The 17852-nt window shown below is 51.2% G+C and overlaps 1 protein-coding gene and 1 long non-coding RNA gene across 4 annotated transcripts in view; one reads left to right on the forward strand and one right to left on the reverse strand.

Annotated features, from left to right (window-relative positions):
- The window catches only part of AHDC1 (AT-hook DNA binding motif containing 1), a 91645-nt gene extending 79065 nt beyond the window's left edge, over positions 1–12580 (forward strand). Inside the window, exon 8 of the transcript XR_003678180.2 lies at positions 11718–12580. The gene's annotated coding sequence lies outside the window, so the exon portion shown is untranslated. The remainder of the gene's footprint in view (positions 1–11717) is intronic.
- Positions 740–16935, reverse strand: LOC114484831 (uncharacterized). 3 transcript variants are annotated; one of them, XR_008616526.1, is made up of 4 exons: positions 16834–16935; positions 9925–10180; positions 8841–9633; positions 740–2203 (listed from the first exon to the last, which is right to left on the reverse strand). It is a non-coding gene; the product is annotated as an uncharacterized lncRNA (long non-coding RNA). The 3 variants fall into 3 exon arrangements; XR_003678181.1 differs by lacking the exon at positions 740–2203 and adding an exon at positions 5404–5898; XR_003678182.2 differs by lacking the exon at positions 740–2203 and adding an exon at positions 5404–5898 and having other exon boundaries at positions 16746–16929.
- Between the last annotated feature and the right edge of the window lie 917 nt (positions 16936–17852).

The raw sequence follows: 17852 nt of genomic DNA on the forward strand, positions 1-17852 counted from the left end.
TCTAGTCCTGTCCCCCAGCTCAGGCGCCCCTGGGGTTTGCTGCAGAGGCCCAGGCTGGGACAGGTGGTGCCGGGCTGGGGCATGCTGGTCAGGCCCATCCCCATTGCTGCAGCCTTGTTGAGCTGCCATTAACAAGTGGCCGGAGGTTGCCGTGTCTCCATGGAGACCAGACAGTCAGTGCGGCTCCGGGGTGAGGGCCGTGATTAGTGAGTGTCAGCTTTGCCAGCCCTGCTCTTCCCACCGCCTGCTCGCTGCTGGGGTCTGAGACAACAGGCCTGGCCGGGGGTGGGGAAGGACAGGGAGGGGCCTCCAGACCCCCACAGGCAGGGGGTTTCCAAGCCTGGCCCCAGGTACTGTCTTTGTCTCAAATCCCCCTGCCTCCCTCCCCAATTCGTCTTCCACACAGCCCCCAGGGTGAGCTTTCTAAAACACAAGCTGAACCCTGACACTGCCTCCCTTAAGAACTTTCCATGGCTCCCCGTTCCTCTGAGGCTAAGAGTCAAATTCCTTATCATGGCATTCACGGCCTTCCTTCCTTCCTTCATTCACGCATTCATACCAATAAATCTTGTTTTGAGAACCTACTGTGTTTCACAAAACCTGCCAGGTATACATGGTCAATGAAACAAGCAAGATCCCTGCCTTCGTGGAACTTGCCGTCTATTGAGAAACACACACTACAAACACAATACAAATCAATAGACACACGATGACAATCATGAAGAGGGCTGGAAGGAAATGGAGAGGGTACATTGGTAAAGAGTGATCCACAGGGGGCCAGCCTACCTAGGGTGGTCAGAGTGGCCTCTCTGAGGAAGCAACATTTTGACAGAGTCACAGACATTGATGGGGACCCACCAGTGGGGAGATAGGGAGGAAGGGCATTCCAGGGAACAGCCTGCACCGGGGCCCCATCTCCCGCCTAGGCCTTCTCCTCCTCCCCACCTCCGCCCCCACCCACGTTTCCTATCTTGGTTAAAGGCATCGGGCTATCAGAGGGAGAGACCTCTGAGTTATCGCCAACTCTTTCTTTTCCCCCTGTGCTCACTTCTCATCAATCGTGTGTCCTGTCAATTCACCCGTTGGATCTCTCTCCTCAAGGCACCGCAGGCCTCATCATTTTCACTTGACTATCACACCTGCCCCCTAATGGGCTTGTCCCTTCACTCAGCGGTTCAATCATTCCTCCAATCGTGGGGTAAGCGCCCCCTATGTGCTGGGCATGCTCTGCTGGGCCTTGTGGACTCAGGCCTGAGCAGGACCACACAGTCCCTGCCCTCGGCCAGAGTCCAGTCTGGGCAAGTTTACACGTCCCGAGGAGGAGGGTGGAAGACCTAATCTAGACCTGGGGTGCCCAGAACAGCTTCCAGGAGGAAGCATGGCTAGACGGAGACCAGAGGGAGGACCGGGAATTAGTGGGCAAACCGAGGGGGAAGATGTCGATGTCACATGCAAAGGAGAGAGCCTGTGTGCAGGTGGGAAGTAAGAGGTCAGAGCCTGATCTGCAGGCTGCTGGGGAGCCCTTGGGGGACTTTAACCCACAGGGGGCACACACTCAGATCCACTCCCTGACATCCAGTCTCTCCCCTTCCGGTTCACTCTCCACACTACAGTGAAGAGTCATCTTCCTAAAATAGGCACAATCATGTCCCTTCCCAGCTCTTAAAGGCCTGCTCCGTCCCCAGCCCTTTAAAGTCCAGACTCGGCAGGGCAGCGCAAGGCTCTCGAGGTCCTTGAAACCGCCTTTCCAGCCTCATTTCCAGTCACTCCTCCCAGCTGACTCTGCTCAGCCACACCCAAACAGGTCATATCCTCCCCGTCTCTGGGCCCTCGTCCCTGTGGTACATCCTCCTGGAGTGCCCTCCCCCACTTCTCCAGGTGAAGTCTTCATCCTTCAGGGCCCAATCCAGATGTCCCTTCCTCCAAGAAGCCTCTCCTGACCCCTGTTCCCCAACAAAAAATAGGTTTCTCCTCTATGCCCCCATTACACTTAATTACAGACAACTAATACTCATTGGATACTTCTTTCTTTCTTTCTTTTTTTAAAATTTTTATTTATCTATTTTGGCTGCGCCAGGTCTTAGTTGCGGCACGCAGGATCTTTTAGTTGCGGCATGTGGACTCTTAGTTGCGGCATGTGGACTCTTAGTTGCAGCATGCATGCGGGATCTAGTTCCACAACCAGGGATCAAACCCGGGCCCCCTGCATTGGGAGAGTGGAGTCTTACCCACTGGACCACCAGGCAAGTCCCCTGGATGCTTCTTCCTATGTGCTAGACTTTATATAAGCATTTCATTTTCATGATATTATTTAATCCTCATGGCTATCTTGAAAGAAAATATCTTGGAATTCCCTGGTGGTCCAGTGGTTAGGGCTCCGTGCTTCCACTGCAGGGGGGCACGGGCGATCCCTGGTCCCGGAACTAAGATGCTGCATGCCGTGTGGTATGGCCAAAAAAAAAAAAAAAAAAAAAGAAGAAAAGAAAGAAGATATCTTATCATCATCCCCATTTTACACACATGAAACTGAGGCTCAGAAAGGTTTAGTAACTGGCCCCATTTCTAAAGGTAATAAGTGATAGAGCTGGGGCCCAGGGAGTTGGTTGCCACAGCTCATGTGCTTACTCTCTAGTCCACCTCACCCTATAGTACAGTTTCTAGCCATGCCTCTGTCTCCCCTAGCAGACTAGCAGCACTCAGAGGGCAATGTCCAAGTCTGACTTATCCAGGGTCCCCAGGGCCCAGCATATGGCTACACTTAGGGAAGGGGTGTGCAAATGTGCATAGAGTGAATAAATAACTTTAGTAAGAACGCTACTAGAGGGTTGGGAGCTGGGTTCACAGGCAGGTTTCTGAGGGTACATTAAACCCCTCTGTCCTGAGTGGATCTGCTCATCATCCTGGGACCACACCATGCCCAGTCCAGCACCTGGCTTCTGGTCCAGCCCTAACAAGAGTTTCCTGGTGACCTTGGGATTCCTAGCCTTTGGCTGACAGCCCCTTTGGGATCAGACAGATCCAGCTTTGAATCTCAGCTGTGCCCTTAGATATAGCTGTGTGACCCCCCAAGCAAGTGACTTTACCTCTCTGAGCCTCAGTTTCTTCATCTTCAAAATGGGCTCAACAGTGCCTGCTTTTCAGGAACGTTGTGAAGATAATGGATGGCAGCCATTCTTACTATTTCCCAAGGGTCTACTATGCGCTTTGTCATTTATTCTTTTTTTGGGGGGGGGTTTTGTTGTTGTTTTTTGTGGGATCTTAGTTCCCCAACCAGGGATCAAACCTGTGCCCACTGCAGTGGAAGTGTGCAATCCTGACCACTGGACCGCCAGGGAATTTCCTATCATTTATTCTTAATTAGTTTGGCCCTTAGGCCCAGGCCACCAGGGAGGTAGGAAACCCCCCTTTCAGAGGACCCACTCTAGGCTTCCTCTACTGGGCCCTTCCCCATCGAATGAGGAGTCAGAGAGAGGCCAAGAGGCCATGCCCACCTGGAGCCCACCTCCACCCCCTCTAGACCACCTCTGGGTACCCAGATCCTAGAATCCCTTGAGCTAGGTCCCAGAGCCTGAATGACCCTTGTCTAATTCAAACCCCACTGCCAGTGTAGATTCCTAGGCCTGCAAGGTGGCCAAGGGGCAGCTGTTTGCTGGGGACAGGTGAATAGAGCTTGAACATGCTAACGATGAGGCAGGGAAGGGATGGAAGGGATGCGAGAGAGAGGCCTCCAGTGGACTCCTATTAGGGGCCAGCTTGTCCTTACTAATCTTCACATATGCCCCGAGAGGCAGGAATTATTAGCACCATTTTAGAGATAAAGAATCTAAGGCTTGGACTAGAGGAGTGACTCCAAATCCTGTCCGTTTTGCTGCCTCTGAGGTGGCAGTGCTTTATATCTTAAGGCTTTACATCTATTGCCTCATTTAATCCTCACAACAACCCTAGGATGTAAGTAATATTATCATCCTACTTTACAGATGAGGAAGCTGAGGCACGGAAAGGTTAAGGGATTTGCCTAAGGTCACACAGCTCATAAGTGGCAGAGCTGGGAGTTGAACCCCGGCAGTCAAGCTCTTAACTCTAAGCTCTGCTGTCTATTACCATCTGCATAGTTGTAACTCAGCTCCTTAACTTGGCCACTGACCACTCTGCCTCAGTCATCGGTCTGAAGAATGGGATTCACTAAAGATGCTCTGAGTGCCCCCTGGTTGTAAAGCCAGGAAGAGTCAGAAATGTGATCCAAGCTGAAGGGAGGGCCCTGTGGAAGGAACTGGGGGCTGAGGCTTGACTCTGCTTCTCACCCTCTGTCCTGCAGCCCCAGCATAGCTGGGCAGGGCCCTGGGGGGCTGCTCCAAGAGAGGCCCCTCTAGCCTGAGCTCACAACAATGCCCTCCTTCCTAGCCTGTGGCCTGAGAAGATGGCGCTTTCCCAAGGCCAAGGCAGAGGCAGCAGTCCCCCCTTCCCCTTCAAGGCTCAGCTGTGGGGCGGCTGCCCAAGCTCCCGCCTCTCCTACTCGCTGGCCAAGTTGCTGCTCTGTGGTCACCTGGACCCAATTTCCTCCTTCCTGCCTCCTCCCATCTCTGGGAAGCGCCCCTGGGCTGCCCTGCCAATTTCCAAAGGCTTCTCCCCCAGGAAGCCATCCCTGTCTTCTCCCAACCCCCACTGCCAGGTCTCCTACCCCTACTTGGAACACTCCAGCTCCTCTCCCTTCAGCCCCACACGTAGAGAATCACTTGGACCATCAGCCCATTTTCCATTCGGTTCCTGGCTGAACATTGGGTCCCCCTGGCCAGACTGCGAGTTCCCTTTGCAGGGTGGTTATCACATCGAGTGCTTTCCTCTCCCCGCACAGTGCCTGGCAGGGAGGAGCCCAGAGCTCACAGTTTCCCGTGCTCCAGGGACAGAAACTTGGTGCTCAGAGGCCTGGAGCCAGCATCACTGTTCGTCAAGCTTTTGAGGTCAACCTACCCCGCATTTTAAGGGAAGAAACCAAGGAGACCCAGGGAAGGGAAGGGACTTGCCCAAGGTCACCCACAGGCCAGGCCAAGACTCAAACCTACGTCCTCTGACTCTTAGGCCCAGGCTCCTGATGTTCTACGTGGATGTAGTTTCTAATCCTGCCAGGTCCTCATTTCCAGGCAGGAAACCAAAATAGTTCCTGACAATGTATTGTCAGAACCTAACGGGGCTAATTCTGCCCCAAATGCCATATCTGGAAAAGGCCCAAAAGGATTATTATCCAAACTCCCTCCATCACCCCCACCCACCCACCCATTTTGTAAACAAGCAACCTGAGACCCAGAAAGCAGAGGGACCTCCTCAAGGTCACACTGAGCTAGACCTAGAGCCAAAACTGGATTCCATGTCTAGTTCTTTGAAGAAGAATTAAGCATCATCAACTAATTCATTCATTCAACGAAGAGTTGGGATTTTTTTGTTTCTTTTGAGAGCTTAATAATGCCTAGCTCTGTGCTGGGTGCTAAGAATATAAGGGTAAAAAAAGACAGCCATAGCTGGAAGGGACATGAGGGGACTCCTGGGTACAGAAAATGTTTAGCATCATAACGGTCTGCATCTTGATCTGGGTACCAGTTATATAGTGTGTTCAGTTTGTGAAAATTCATCAAGCTATATATTTTGATATGTGCAGTTTTCTGAATGTATATTTCAGTACAAAGTTTTTAAAGAAGACCGTCACAAGCACTGAGTTCAGAGAGCTACAGTATACAAGAGGAGATGAGATGTTAAACAACTAATTACACAAATAATTGTTTAATTACAATTGTGACAAGTGCTACAATAAAGTACAGGGTGCTATGGGCTGTGGAGTGGGAGGAACTGATCTGGTCTGGGAGCAGTCAACGAAGGCTTCTCAAAGGAGGTGACGGATAAGCTGAACTGTCAAGAATGAGCAAGAATTAAAGCGGGAATGAGTCTCAGCCTCTATCTGACAACGCACAAAAATTAATCCACGATGAATCATGGACCTAAATGTGAAAGCTAACACTAGAAACGTCTAGAAGAACACATATGGCAATATCTTCATGATCTTGGGATAGGCAAAGATTTCTTAGGCATCAAAAGCACTCAACATAAAACATAATTATCAGGTGATGGGGAAAAGCATTCGAGACAGAGAAAACAGTATGTGTGAAGACCCAGAGGAAGGGGCAAGGTATGCTTGAGAGAACTCAGAAAGGGCCAGAAGATGTGGAGGCAGGGGGAGAGGGAAGCGAGAGAAAGTCCACGAGGAGGCAGGGGCCAGGCTACCCAGGACCTTCTGGGTTGTATTAGGAGTTGGGACTTTATCCTGAGGGTACTAAGCAGTGAGAGAAGCATTTTAAATAGGGGGAGTGACAGGAGCAGCAACTGAAGCAACAGTTGGGGATAATGTGACCTTAACCTGGGTTTACAAAGAGTACTACCTTCTTTGATGTGCCCAGGATTGCAAGGGGTTGCCAACACAAGAAGGAGAATAAAAGGGAACACTCCCCTTCCTCCCTGCTCAGCAACCAGACAAGGCCAGGCTTGGATTCTGCTTCCTTGCAAATCAAGATGTAGTTTTACAACCTGAAAAGTCACTTAATCCAGGTGCCAGGATGAGGCGGGGCATAGCAGGCGGCAACTTGGGCTATGAGGCCCTGTCCTGGCGGCCCCAGCCCTGGTCTTAGAGCAGCTGGAGTCTCCCAGCTCCCACCCACACCCCAGCTCCTGTTATAGCCCTACCTCACCCCTGCTCAGCACCTGGACCTCCTCACCTCCTCTCCCTCCCTCAGAGGACTGAAGAGTCCTGGCCAGAAGAAAGAGCCCAGAGGTCAGGGGTTTCTTCTACCCACTTCCACTACCACACACATACCAACATACCCCACACCAGAGCTGGAGTGGGACTCAGGCAACCAGGTCCCAGCCATCCCTCAGGCCTCCTCCCTGCAAGGTGCTCAAGAAAAGCACTGAAAGTGGTGACTCCATTCAACTCTACCAGCACTGTTTGAGCACCTACCTGCTGCATGCCAGGCATGGGCTAGAGTTAAGAATGTATTGTTCCTGCTCTCCTGGAACTCTTGGGGTAATGGGGGAAAGAGTGCAACAACAATATTACAAGTGCTTTACAGAGGTGCAAAGTGCAAGCGAGTCTGGAAAGTGAGACTGATTTCACTTAGGGAACAGAGTGTGAATACCAAGAAAAATTTCCTCCAAGAGGTGACTTTTGAGCTGGGTCATAAAGAATAGTAAGACTGACAGTAAGAAATGCTCTTGGGCTTTCCTGGTGGCACAATGGATAAGAATCCGCCTGCTAATGAAGGGGACACGGGTTTGAGCCCTGGTCCGGGAAGATCCCACATGCCGCGGAGCAACTAAGCCTGTGCGCCACAACTACTGAGCCTGCGCTCTAGAGCCCGCGAGCCACAACTACTGAGCCCACGTGCCACAACTACTGAAGCCCGCATGCCTAGAGCCCGTGCTCCGCAACAAGAGAAGCCACCGCAGTGAGACACCCGTGCACTGCAACGAAGAGTAGCCCCTGCTCGCCGCAACCAGAGAAAGCCTGCGTGCGGCAACGAAGACCCAACGCAGCCAAAAATTAAAAATAAAAATAAATAAATAATAAAAAAATAAAAGAAATGCTCTTTGTAGCAGAGGAAAGGATAAGAATTACAGGAACTATCGGGCATGTCGGGTGCTGTGCTCAGCACTGTATGTATTCATTTAATCCTTACACTGACTCTTTGAAGAGGTATTATAATTATGCCCATTTTCCCAGATGTGGGAACTGAGGCTTATAGAAGGGAACTGATTTGTTTACAAACGTCCACGTCTAGTAAGTGGCAAAATTCAGACTCAAACCCAGGTCTGTCTTCTTCCATGCGCTTAACTTCTACTGCATAGAGTGGCTTGGGCAAAGGACATGTGGAGAAGAGGGGCAGGAAGTGAGGCTGGACAGGTGGAGGCAGGAGTTGGGTGGTAGAAGCCTTGGTGAGGACGGTGGGCTTTATCCAGAGAGCAAAGGGGAGCCATGGAAGGTTCATTAGCAAGGGAGGGGGTAAAGAGGGGTAGCACCCACAATTAGCTTTCCGTTTTTAGAGGCCCACTTTGAAGGAGGAGAAATTAGAGACAGAGAAACCTGTGTAAGAGTTGCCATAAAAATCCAAGGAAAAGATGGGGGTTGAAGGATGGAGAAGAAGGGGTACACTGGGAGACATCGAGCAGAAACGGGGGACTGAATGGCTCTGGCAGATAAAGTGGAAGGAGGAATCAGAGATGATGTCTCAGGTTTTTGGCCTGTATGTTCGAGAAAGAAGCCCAATTATTGGTCTATAACAATATATTGGATACGCCCTCCCATCACCATGGCTCTACACATGGCACCTGCAAAACTCACTCCTGGAAGGTGCTTTAGTCTTCTCCAAATACTCATGTGTATATTCATAACCTGTTTGTGTCCTCATTCACCCAATGTATATGGAGCGCTTACTGTATGCCAGATGTTCTGGGAGCTGGGATGGACAAGGAACAAGCTGAATCTGCCTGACTAGTGGGGCAGCCTGGGGTCTGGATTTGAATCCTCGTTCTGCAACTTCTTTGTATTGAGTCCTGGCTCAGCCTCCAGCTTGCTGTGACGTCAGGTTATTTACTAAATCTCTCACTGTCTTTGTTTCCTCATCTGTAAAATGGGAAAACTAATCGTACCTGGCACAGGGATTAAATGGGTTAATACATGGAAAGTCTCCGGCACTGGGTAAGCCTTTTGTGTCAGCTATTATTATTACAGAATTCACATTTTAGTGGGGAGACAGATCCAATTACACAATTAATTATTTAATTACAACAGTGATAAATACCTTGAAGGAGCATCACGGTCTGGAGGTGAGGGAGGGCTTCTTCCCCAGAGCGAGGGATGGTCCGGCTGAGCTGAGCTGAGCAAGCTGGGGCTGGCCAGGTGAAGCGTGAGGAAGGGAGGGGCGTTTGAGGCAGAGGGGTCTCTGAGTAGGCTGACCCTCAGGCAGAAGAAGGTGCTGAGAGGTCTGTATTTCTGTAACTTTACCTCTTTGAAACCTCAAAATGGTGCTGAGAAGTAGGTCAGGCAGATACTCTGCCCCCATTTTCCAGAAAGGGCACTGAGGCCCAGAGAGGAACAGCGACTTAGCTGGTCAGTGACAGAGCCTCCTGATTGTGGCTCTGCCCCCCACCGATCCAGTGGGCTGGAGGGGACAGGCTGAGAAGAGGCCTTTGTCCCTTCGCCTGCTGGGGTGGGAGCGGCAGGAGCTGAGGCCGCAGCTGGCCACCAGCAGCTGTGGCGGCCAGAGCTGCATTCCTTTCCCTGCCAGCAGAGCAAGTCCAGGCTCATGGCAAGGGCTGGGAACGTTCTTTTTGTTTAAAAAAAATAAATAAAAAAATAAAGGCACTTTAATCAACATTAAGTCGTGACTTCAAACAGACACAGCTCCCAACTATCCTCCCTAACCCTGGGTCTCTCCAACTCCCCAGGGTAAGCCCCCAGGCAGCCAAGTTTCAGGGAAAGGGAATGAGGCCTGGACTTGGAGTCCAAAGACTTTGTGGTGAGTCCTGGCTCAGCCTCCAACTTGCTGTGTGACCTCGGGCAGGCCACCAGCCCTCTCTGGGCCTGAGTGTCCTCTGCAAAACAGGGAAGGGAGGGTTGGATGACATCAGGTGCGGGGGGGGGGCGGGGGGAGAGCCCAGCAACTGGCTTCAGCCAGCTGCAGCAGCTTTGCTGCCCTTCAAGTTGGAGGCACTGGGGCCTCGGGGGTCCGGAAGCTGGGGACAGGCAGCCTTTCATCTCTGCTGGCCCAGGGTCGCTGCAGGTTGGCAGGCCCCACATCCCGAGATCGCGTTTCAGGCTGGAAGAGGCCTTCCTGTGACCTCAGCCAGCCAGCCCTGCCCCTGCCCCCTCCTCCCCATTCTCACCAGAGGGAAGCAGGCAGCATCCCGCCCAAGGTCACTGGCCAGCAAGTGGCTGTCCTTCGGCCTGCCCTTCCCTCCCACCCGAGCCAGCCCCCACCGGCCTCCCACTGTAAAGCCTCAGGTCTCCTGGGCCATTAGGAATCTGCCAAGCGAGGCGTGGTCTTTTTCCTCTCTCTTGTTTCTTGGCTTGTTTTCCTGGTTCACCAATAGCCGCCTCCTGCAAAAGCCTCTGGGTGCGTGTACAGGAACATTTTTCTTTCTTAAAAAAAAAAAAAAAAAAAAAGAGAGAGAGAAAGAAAGAGAGAGAAATGCAGCCACAATTTGGGTAAAAAAGCAACCAACTCCTTAATCCTCCCCTGTAACCTCTGGCTCCTCAGCAGGGTTGGCTCCAGCCACTGGGAAGGAAGGCCCTGCTGGGGTGAGAGGCCTGGGCTTGTTTCCCGCCCGCCCCCTCCTCACCCGCCTCTGTTCTCCTTCAGGGTTTGGTCTGACTTCTGGAGCCAGGAGGAGACAAGCTGCAAGGTTCAGCAGGGCTAAGAAAGCATGGGGGTGCTGACGGGGTTGGCCAGGGCCTCTGCCCCTCTGCCCACTTGGCCACCTTCTAGGGAGGTTACAGGATCAGGATTTTCCACCCCTAACCCATTGCCTCTACTCCTGCTTTCATTCCTTCCTTCTTCTCTCCTAGGAGTCGTCGGTCTCTCCACTTCAAGTACCCTGCAGGTTCCCTGAGTGCCATCTCCCATCTCACTGCTTCGTTGTCCAGCACAGGGCTTGGCTTTCTTTTTGTGAAAGCCATACCCTTTCCCACTCCAAGCCTCTATACACTCAGATCACTCCGTAGAAGGGGCACTCAATGTCCCTGCCACATCTTGCTCTGTCTGCAGAACCCTTAATTAATTATCTCTTGCAGCCCCAGCATCTGGGTCAGTGCTTGAAACATAGTGGGTACTTGGTGTCTCTTGCATGAATGAATTCAAACCACAAAAAGGTCTCTAGCAATATTCAGAATGATCTTGCAAAAGGGACATTTGATCATGGCACATCCAGCTAAAACCCTTCCGGGCCTCCCCAGCACCCTTAGAATCCAGTCCGATTCTCCGTCCCGACCTCGTCCCATTTGCCAGCTCTCATCAAAGGATTTCCTTTTTTCCCCAACATGCCATCTTCTCTCTTGCCTCTGGGCCTTTGTACTTATGCGAAATTCCCCCTGCCCAGACACACCCTCCCCATCTCTCCCCTGGCTGACTCCCTCTGGCCTGTCACCCTGTCAGATTACCCAATGAGCAGAGCAACATGTATTTAGAACACCAGCAAAGGAGGGGCACTAGAAACATTATTTTTAAAAAAATAATTTGATGTTTGATAATTTAAAAAACATTTAAATAGTATTCATGGGAAAAATAGGAAGTTTATTGGAGTTCCTTACTCTCATTTTACAGTTGGTTTTGTCTTTATGTTGAATTTACATATGGGCTGGGGCGGTGGTAGGTGACATAATCTGGCTCTGATCTTTAAATCTCAGCCTAGACATCAACTACTCCTCCAGGAAGCCTTCTGACAAGTTTAGGTCTCTTTTTTGGTAGTCCCAAAGCCCCTCTGGATTTTTCTTTAATATTGCTATTTTTGCTTTACGTGTTGCTTTCCATCCCCTGACGCCAACCAAGTCTGTAAGCTCCCTGGGGGCCCAGTTAATTTCTTTCCACCTCTGTTATGTGCAGCGCCCAGTACAAGACCTGGCATAGAACTGACCCCAGCATGTTATTCTCTAGCCTTTATTGACTCAGTCTCCCTTGCAGGGTCTGCACTATACATCATATTCTATGTCTCTACTTCATAACTGTCTGAGGAACTCCTACTCACCCTTCAAGACCCCACTCAAATGACTCCTCTTCTGGTAAGCCTGCCCCAATCCTCCAGTTAAGTTCTATGCTTCTGTGAGCTCACAGGTCCTGCTGCAATTGGTGTCTTCCTCTTTTACTGTAATTTTTATGTATGTGTTTTCTCCCTCACCAGACTGGGAGCCAACTGAGGCAGAGACTGAGTGGATTGATCCCTGGGTCCCCAGTGCCCTGCCCAGGCCTGGCCAGAGCCGTCAGCAATAGATGCTCATTAAATGAATAGACTGGAAGATGTAACAAAGGAGGGAAAATTCAGGCAGGATTTTGAAGGTGGCAGGAAAAAAAGAATAACATGTACTTACTGAGGGCATAGAGTCAGTACAGATAAAAGCAAATAAAACTACCACTGAGAGCATCACAGTATGATGGGTAAGAACAGAGATAAGCTCTGCCTCTCATTGCCTGTGTGGCCTTGTGTAAGTTATAGAACCTCTCTGTGCCTCAGTGTCCTCATCTGTAAAATGGGGACAGTAATGGTATCCACCTCACCAGGAATTAAACAGGCTAATATATACAAGGTACTGAGAGCTGTGCCAGGCACACATGGGCACTGGGTGTGTTTGCCATCATTGTTATTATCTCCATTGCTGAGCGCTTTGGTTGTGCCCTGGCACTTTCATCTGGCATCTTACTTAGTCCTCACAGCAGCCTCAGAAGAAGGGATTGTTGTGTCCTTTTACAAAGAAATCAGGTGTAAGCAGGCCAAACAGCTTGCTAAGGCCACTCACTGGGTAAGCAGCAGGAATGGGATTTGAACTCAAGTCTTTCTGGCCTGCCACCCACACATGTTCCTTGATTGTGTGGCACCTGCCTGCAGGAGGAGGGGGAGGGAGAGAAGATGGCACAGTGGGAAGGCAGGGAGGCTTCACCGAGCTGGGGCCTCGGAGGCAGAGCGGCAGGCGTTTTTCTAGAGCTTTCATTTCTGTCTGCCTCTTCTAAGCAGGTGAAAAACCCCATAGAGGGCCCTTCACTGAGCCCTCCCCCTTCCTCTACCCCTCCCGGCGCTGCCTCGTCCCCCACGCTGGGAGTGGGGAGGTCAGGCTTGCAGTGTGGGAGATGCAGGAAAGGGGAGTGAGGTGGTGGGGGAGTGAGGTGGTGGGGGAGCATCATTCCAGATTCTTTCCCTCCAGCACCGCCCCCCACCTTCCCCATCAAAGTCGCTCCAGGAGGAGAGAGCATTCCAGGTGGAAGGAATGGCAAATGCAAAGGCTGTGGATTCAGGATGTGGAGGCGGGGAAAGCCTGCAAGCTTGGCTGGAACTGAGGTTCGGGGGCCCCCTGGGATTGCTCAGTGGAGAAGAACTTGTTTGACGAGAAGTGGAGAGAGGGAGAGAGAGAGAGAGAGAGAGAGAGAGAGAGAGGGAGGGAGAGAGCGCGAGATGCGGTGGACCCAGCCAGAGCTGAGGATGCCAGAGAGGCAGGGCAGTGGCTGGAGTCCATTCTGGCTCTGATCACAGTACTCTCCACCCTCTTGCCTGAGGGCAGGGGTGGTGCGGAGCGGTCAGGGTGATTCTCCTTGGTCCCTCTGCTCTGAACCCCTAGAATCCCTTAGCCGACTGTGCTCTGCCAGCTCTGTACCAGGCATTGACTGGCTCATGGCTTTTTATGCATTCTTTCACTATGTTTTGTCTCCAGCCCTGCAAGATCAGTATTATTCACTCTATTTTTTTTTCACTCTATTTTATAGATGAGAAAACTGAGGCTAAGACTTCCCCAAGGTCACTCAGGCATAAAAGGGAGTTCTGGAACTCGAATCCAGGACTGTTTCCAGAGATGGCAATTTTCCTGCTATACGCTATACTGGCTTCAGCTGCTTTCCTGGAGTACTTGCCATCCCCATAGCAACAGGAGAGGAAGGCTCGTGCTGAGAGCACTTTATAGTTTATGCAGGACTTGTTTTTTCTGCTCCTCACAACAGCCCTGTAGGCAGAGCTATTATCATCCCTATTTTATAGATAAGGAAACTGAGGCTCAGAGAGAGGGTGTGACTTGGCTAAGACAGAACCATTAAGTGGCACAGTTGGGACTCAAACCCAGTTCTGGTGACTCTACATGTCTTTCTGCTTCTCCTTGCAGAGAGAGAAGTTCTGTTCCCTGACCTTATCAGCCTCAGGGGACAGGAAACAGGCAGGGGTTATTTTTTAGAATTGGGGGGAAAGGAATGGGGCTTGGTCTTCAGAACCTGGGATTTATGGGCAATGAATTATTCCATTGTTCCAGGTGATAACTCCTTGGGTAGTAGAGGGAGGGCTTGCCCCTCAAGACCAGCAAGCCCTCTCAAGTTCCAAGGTTGGGTTTAAACTCCAGCCATGCTGCTTCTTGACTGGCTGGCCTTGGGCAAGTCACTTAACCTCTCTGTGCTTCCTTTATCTCATTTGTAAAATGATGATAATAACAGGACCTAATTTATAGGACCGCTGTAAGAATTTATGAGTTAATTCCTATAAAACACTTAGCACATGGCTGGCACATAGCAAATGCTCAATGTTAGTGCTTATTGGCAGTGCCCTGCAGCTTGTGGGATCTTAGTTCCCTGACCAGGGATTGAACCCGCGCCCTCAGCAGTGAAAGCGTCCTAACCACTGGACCATCAGGGAATTCCCAGTATTAGTATTAAGATGCACAACACCACTCCCTCTGAAAGCAACCTATCTCCATTGCCTAAAAGGAGAAACGAAGGCTCCTGTTGCCAGACAACCTTCAAGCAAAGCCCCAGAATCTTATCTAGTACAGGTAGTAAATGCTGACATCAATAATAATAACTATTATTAAGGTGAACATTCAACAACTGCTATTATGTGCCAACTACTGTGCTAACTACTTCACATTTATTATCTCATTTAATCTTCACAGCTCTGGGAAATAGAAGCAATTATGATCCCCAGTTTACAGATAAGGAAACTGAGGCTCAGAGAGGTGAAGTCACCTGCCCAAGGTCACACTGCTAGGAATTGGTATAGATGTGATTTGAACCCAGGCTTGCCTGACTCCAAAGTCTTCTATGACAATTAAGGTCAGATGACAACTTGCCCAGTGCACGGGTGCTTATATCAGCTCTCTCCCAAATGCATCTCCAAATGCATCTGCTGCCTCAGGCTCACCTCCTTCCATGCTGCGAAGACCAAGCATCATTTATGGAGTGACCTTTATGCGCCAGAATGTTTTATACACATTTCCACACTGAATCCTCACTCTCCACCGTATGCCATTCTATCACTATTCCCATTTCTCAGAAGATTAGCTGAGGCACAGACGTGTGGTGACTGCTTAAGGTCATACAGTCCAAGGTGAGATGGCAGAGCCAAGATTCAAACCCAGGTGGGTTGGCCTCAAAGCAGGGACTATCAGAAAAGAACACAGACCCTTGCAGAACTGCCTCACTTTCAAGGCCAGGTTCCCTCCCCTGTAACACCTTATTTGTTTAGGCTCTAAGCAACAGCTCCGCCCTCCCTCCCCAATGCCACTATCCCCCTTGCCCTAGATACCTTCCACACCCTTTCTCTTGGCCTGCAACACTTCTCCCAACCACCAGCTGCTTAGTCAACCCCCACTCACCAACTCACCTCTTCAGGAAGCTTCCTGTGTCCCCACCCCATTCCCTGACATTTACTCTCATAAACACATTGTACTTTGCCTCCTGTTCCTTATCACGGTTTCTCACTGTATTTTGATTTGTCTGATCATTTGTTTAACAACTTGTTTCCTCATCAAACTGTAAGCTCCATGAGGGTCTGAGTCTGTTTTGCTCCCCATTGTAGCTGCACCACTGGCAGGCTGCGCTACACATGGTCGGTGTGTAATAATTTTTTACTGAATGGATGAATCCATGAATGAATAAATAGCTATTAGGCACTTTACACACATGACTCATTAATTCCACAATTAACTCATTGAATCCTCACAACTGCTCTGTTCCCATTTTAGAGAAGACTTAGGTGAGGCTGAGAGCTTGAAAGTAGTGGAGCTTAGATTCAATCTTGGGTCAGTCTGCCCCTAAAGTCACTGACCTCTGCATAGCACTTGCTGCCTCCCAACACCCAGTGGCCACAGTCAGGATTTAAACAGTCATTGGTTGACAGACCACACTGCCCAACTTGAGCCTGGAGGTCACTGACTCAGCAGGCACTGGGGCCTTGTCGGCACCACCCACTTGGTAGTTTCTGCCCTTCTAAAGTCTTAGGCTGCTCTCCCTCCCACTCCCTTTTTGGCTTCCTTCCTTTCCAGAGAGGGGAAAGGACTGGGAATTATAGCCAAGGCAGCCCTTCTGAGGAAAACAATTCTGTGGTGAAAAAAGCCCAGTTCTGAGAGCAGAGAGACAATGGATTTAAGTCCTGGAATGGAGACTGCCCCTCTTGGAGCTTCTGCGTCCTTGTTCTGGATTCTACCTGGGCTTCTGAACCACCTGTCATTCCTTACCCACTTCCTGATTCCTAGGCCCCCAGAAACAGCTCGGGTGCACCCCTAGGATCACTTTTCCCAGGAACCTTGGTGATTAACAATAGCTGGGGGGTGGCCTGTGCCTAAGTTTATGGTGACCAGAGAGATGGGGGACTGGCCTGGCACCCTCAAATCCCTCCCTGGAATGCTAAGGGGTTGGGGGAGGGAAGTCTCTCTCAGGGGACACCAGACCTGGAAGGGAGAAATACAGGACTGGAAGCCAAAAGATACAGGTTTGAGTCCCAGGGTCGTTTCAAACTCCCTGGGTGACTCAGGGTAAGTCATGGAGTTTTCAGTTTTCTCTTCTGCAAAACGAGTACAGTATCTGCCTTACAAAGTTGCTCTAGAGAACTAACTGAGGTACAGGTGAATTTGTCACACTGATACCCAGCCTGCAACCTTTTATAATCGACAAGGCGCACATATACACACTCATGCATGAATCCTTAACAAATACCCCAGGACACGAGGCAGATATGACTGCTCTTACTTTGCAGGACAAACTGAGACTCAGGTAAGTTCAGAGAGCTGTCTGAGGTCGCAGAGTGCGGTGGCGGCTGAACCAGGGTCCAACTCACCTGACCCTAGCCTTTCAGAACCAGCTCCCAATCCCAGGACCCCGGGCCTCGCCACGGACGGATCCTTTAGCAGCGGGCTGGAGCCTATGACTCACTCTCCCCACCCTACTTTTTGCCCGGCCTGAGACCGGGAGGGAAGGGGTAAAACTACCACCAACTTTAGGGGTGTCCACAGAAAGTTCATAGGCTTGGCCCCTTCCTTCCACCAAAGGTACTGGTTATTTGAACTCTAACAAGACGAATTAGCCTCTCAATACACTTTGTACGCGTTTTTACACTTTCTTAGGTGGGATTTTCCTACTTTGAATTTAGGAGTTGGTTTAGTTTAAAATCCACCCCCACTTCACTTGGTTTGCCCCTTGCTGTTTACTCCGATTACGGAAGTAGCTCGGGTGGAGCTCCCGGGACAGTACCCTTGAGTACGTCGTTTGCGTAGCTATTTAACTGACATTCTACTCAGGCCAATGGAATGACAGGAAGCCCCAGGCGGGTGGGGCAGAGAGCCAATCAGGGCGTTTGGCGGGGTGTGGCTGCGTCCCGGGGCGGGGAATCGCGTAATGGCGGACGCGGGCAGGGTTAGCGCGGCTGGGGGCGTAGCGCGCTGAGGGGGGTCTGGCTGTGTGGCAGCCAGCGACGCGGCCGGCGAGAACAGACCCAGTGCGGAGAAGGGCGGCCGGCCGGCCAGCCCTTCTGTTGCTGAGGGCGACCGCGCGAGACCAGGTGAGCATCAAGTCCCCGCGGGCTGGCCCGGCCGTGAGGCGCCGGGCCTGGTCGGGCCGCCGCTCCCAAGCAGCGCAGGGTCCTGGGGGAGTGGGTGCCGCGCCTCCTGCCGCAGACCGGCAGAGACCCGGTGAGCGGTCAGCGCGGGGTGGCGTCTTACAATACACTCTCCTCCCCAGGGAGAGGTGTGCCGGAGATCTCCTCGGAGGCTTGGAGGGGCCCGCGAGTCTGTGAAGCTGCGAAGGTGTCCCAAGCTGACCTAGCTCTGCCACCAGCTCGTCGTGTGACCTTGGGCAAGT

This window comes from Physeter macrocephalus, unplaced genomic scaffold, assembly GCF_002837175.3.
Source record: "Physeter macrocephalus isolate SW-GA unplaced genomic scaffold, ASM283717v5 random_67, whole genome shotgun sequence".
NCBI lineage: Eukaryota > Metazoa > Chordata > Mammalia > Artiodactyla > Physeteridae > Physeter > Physeter macrocephalus.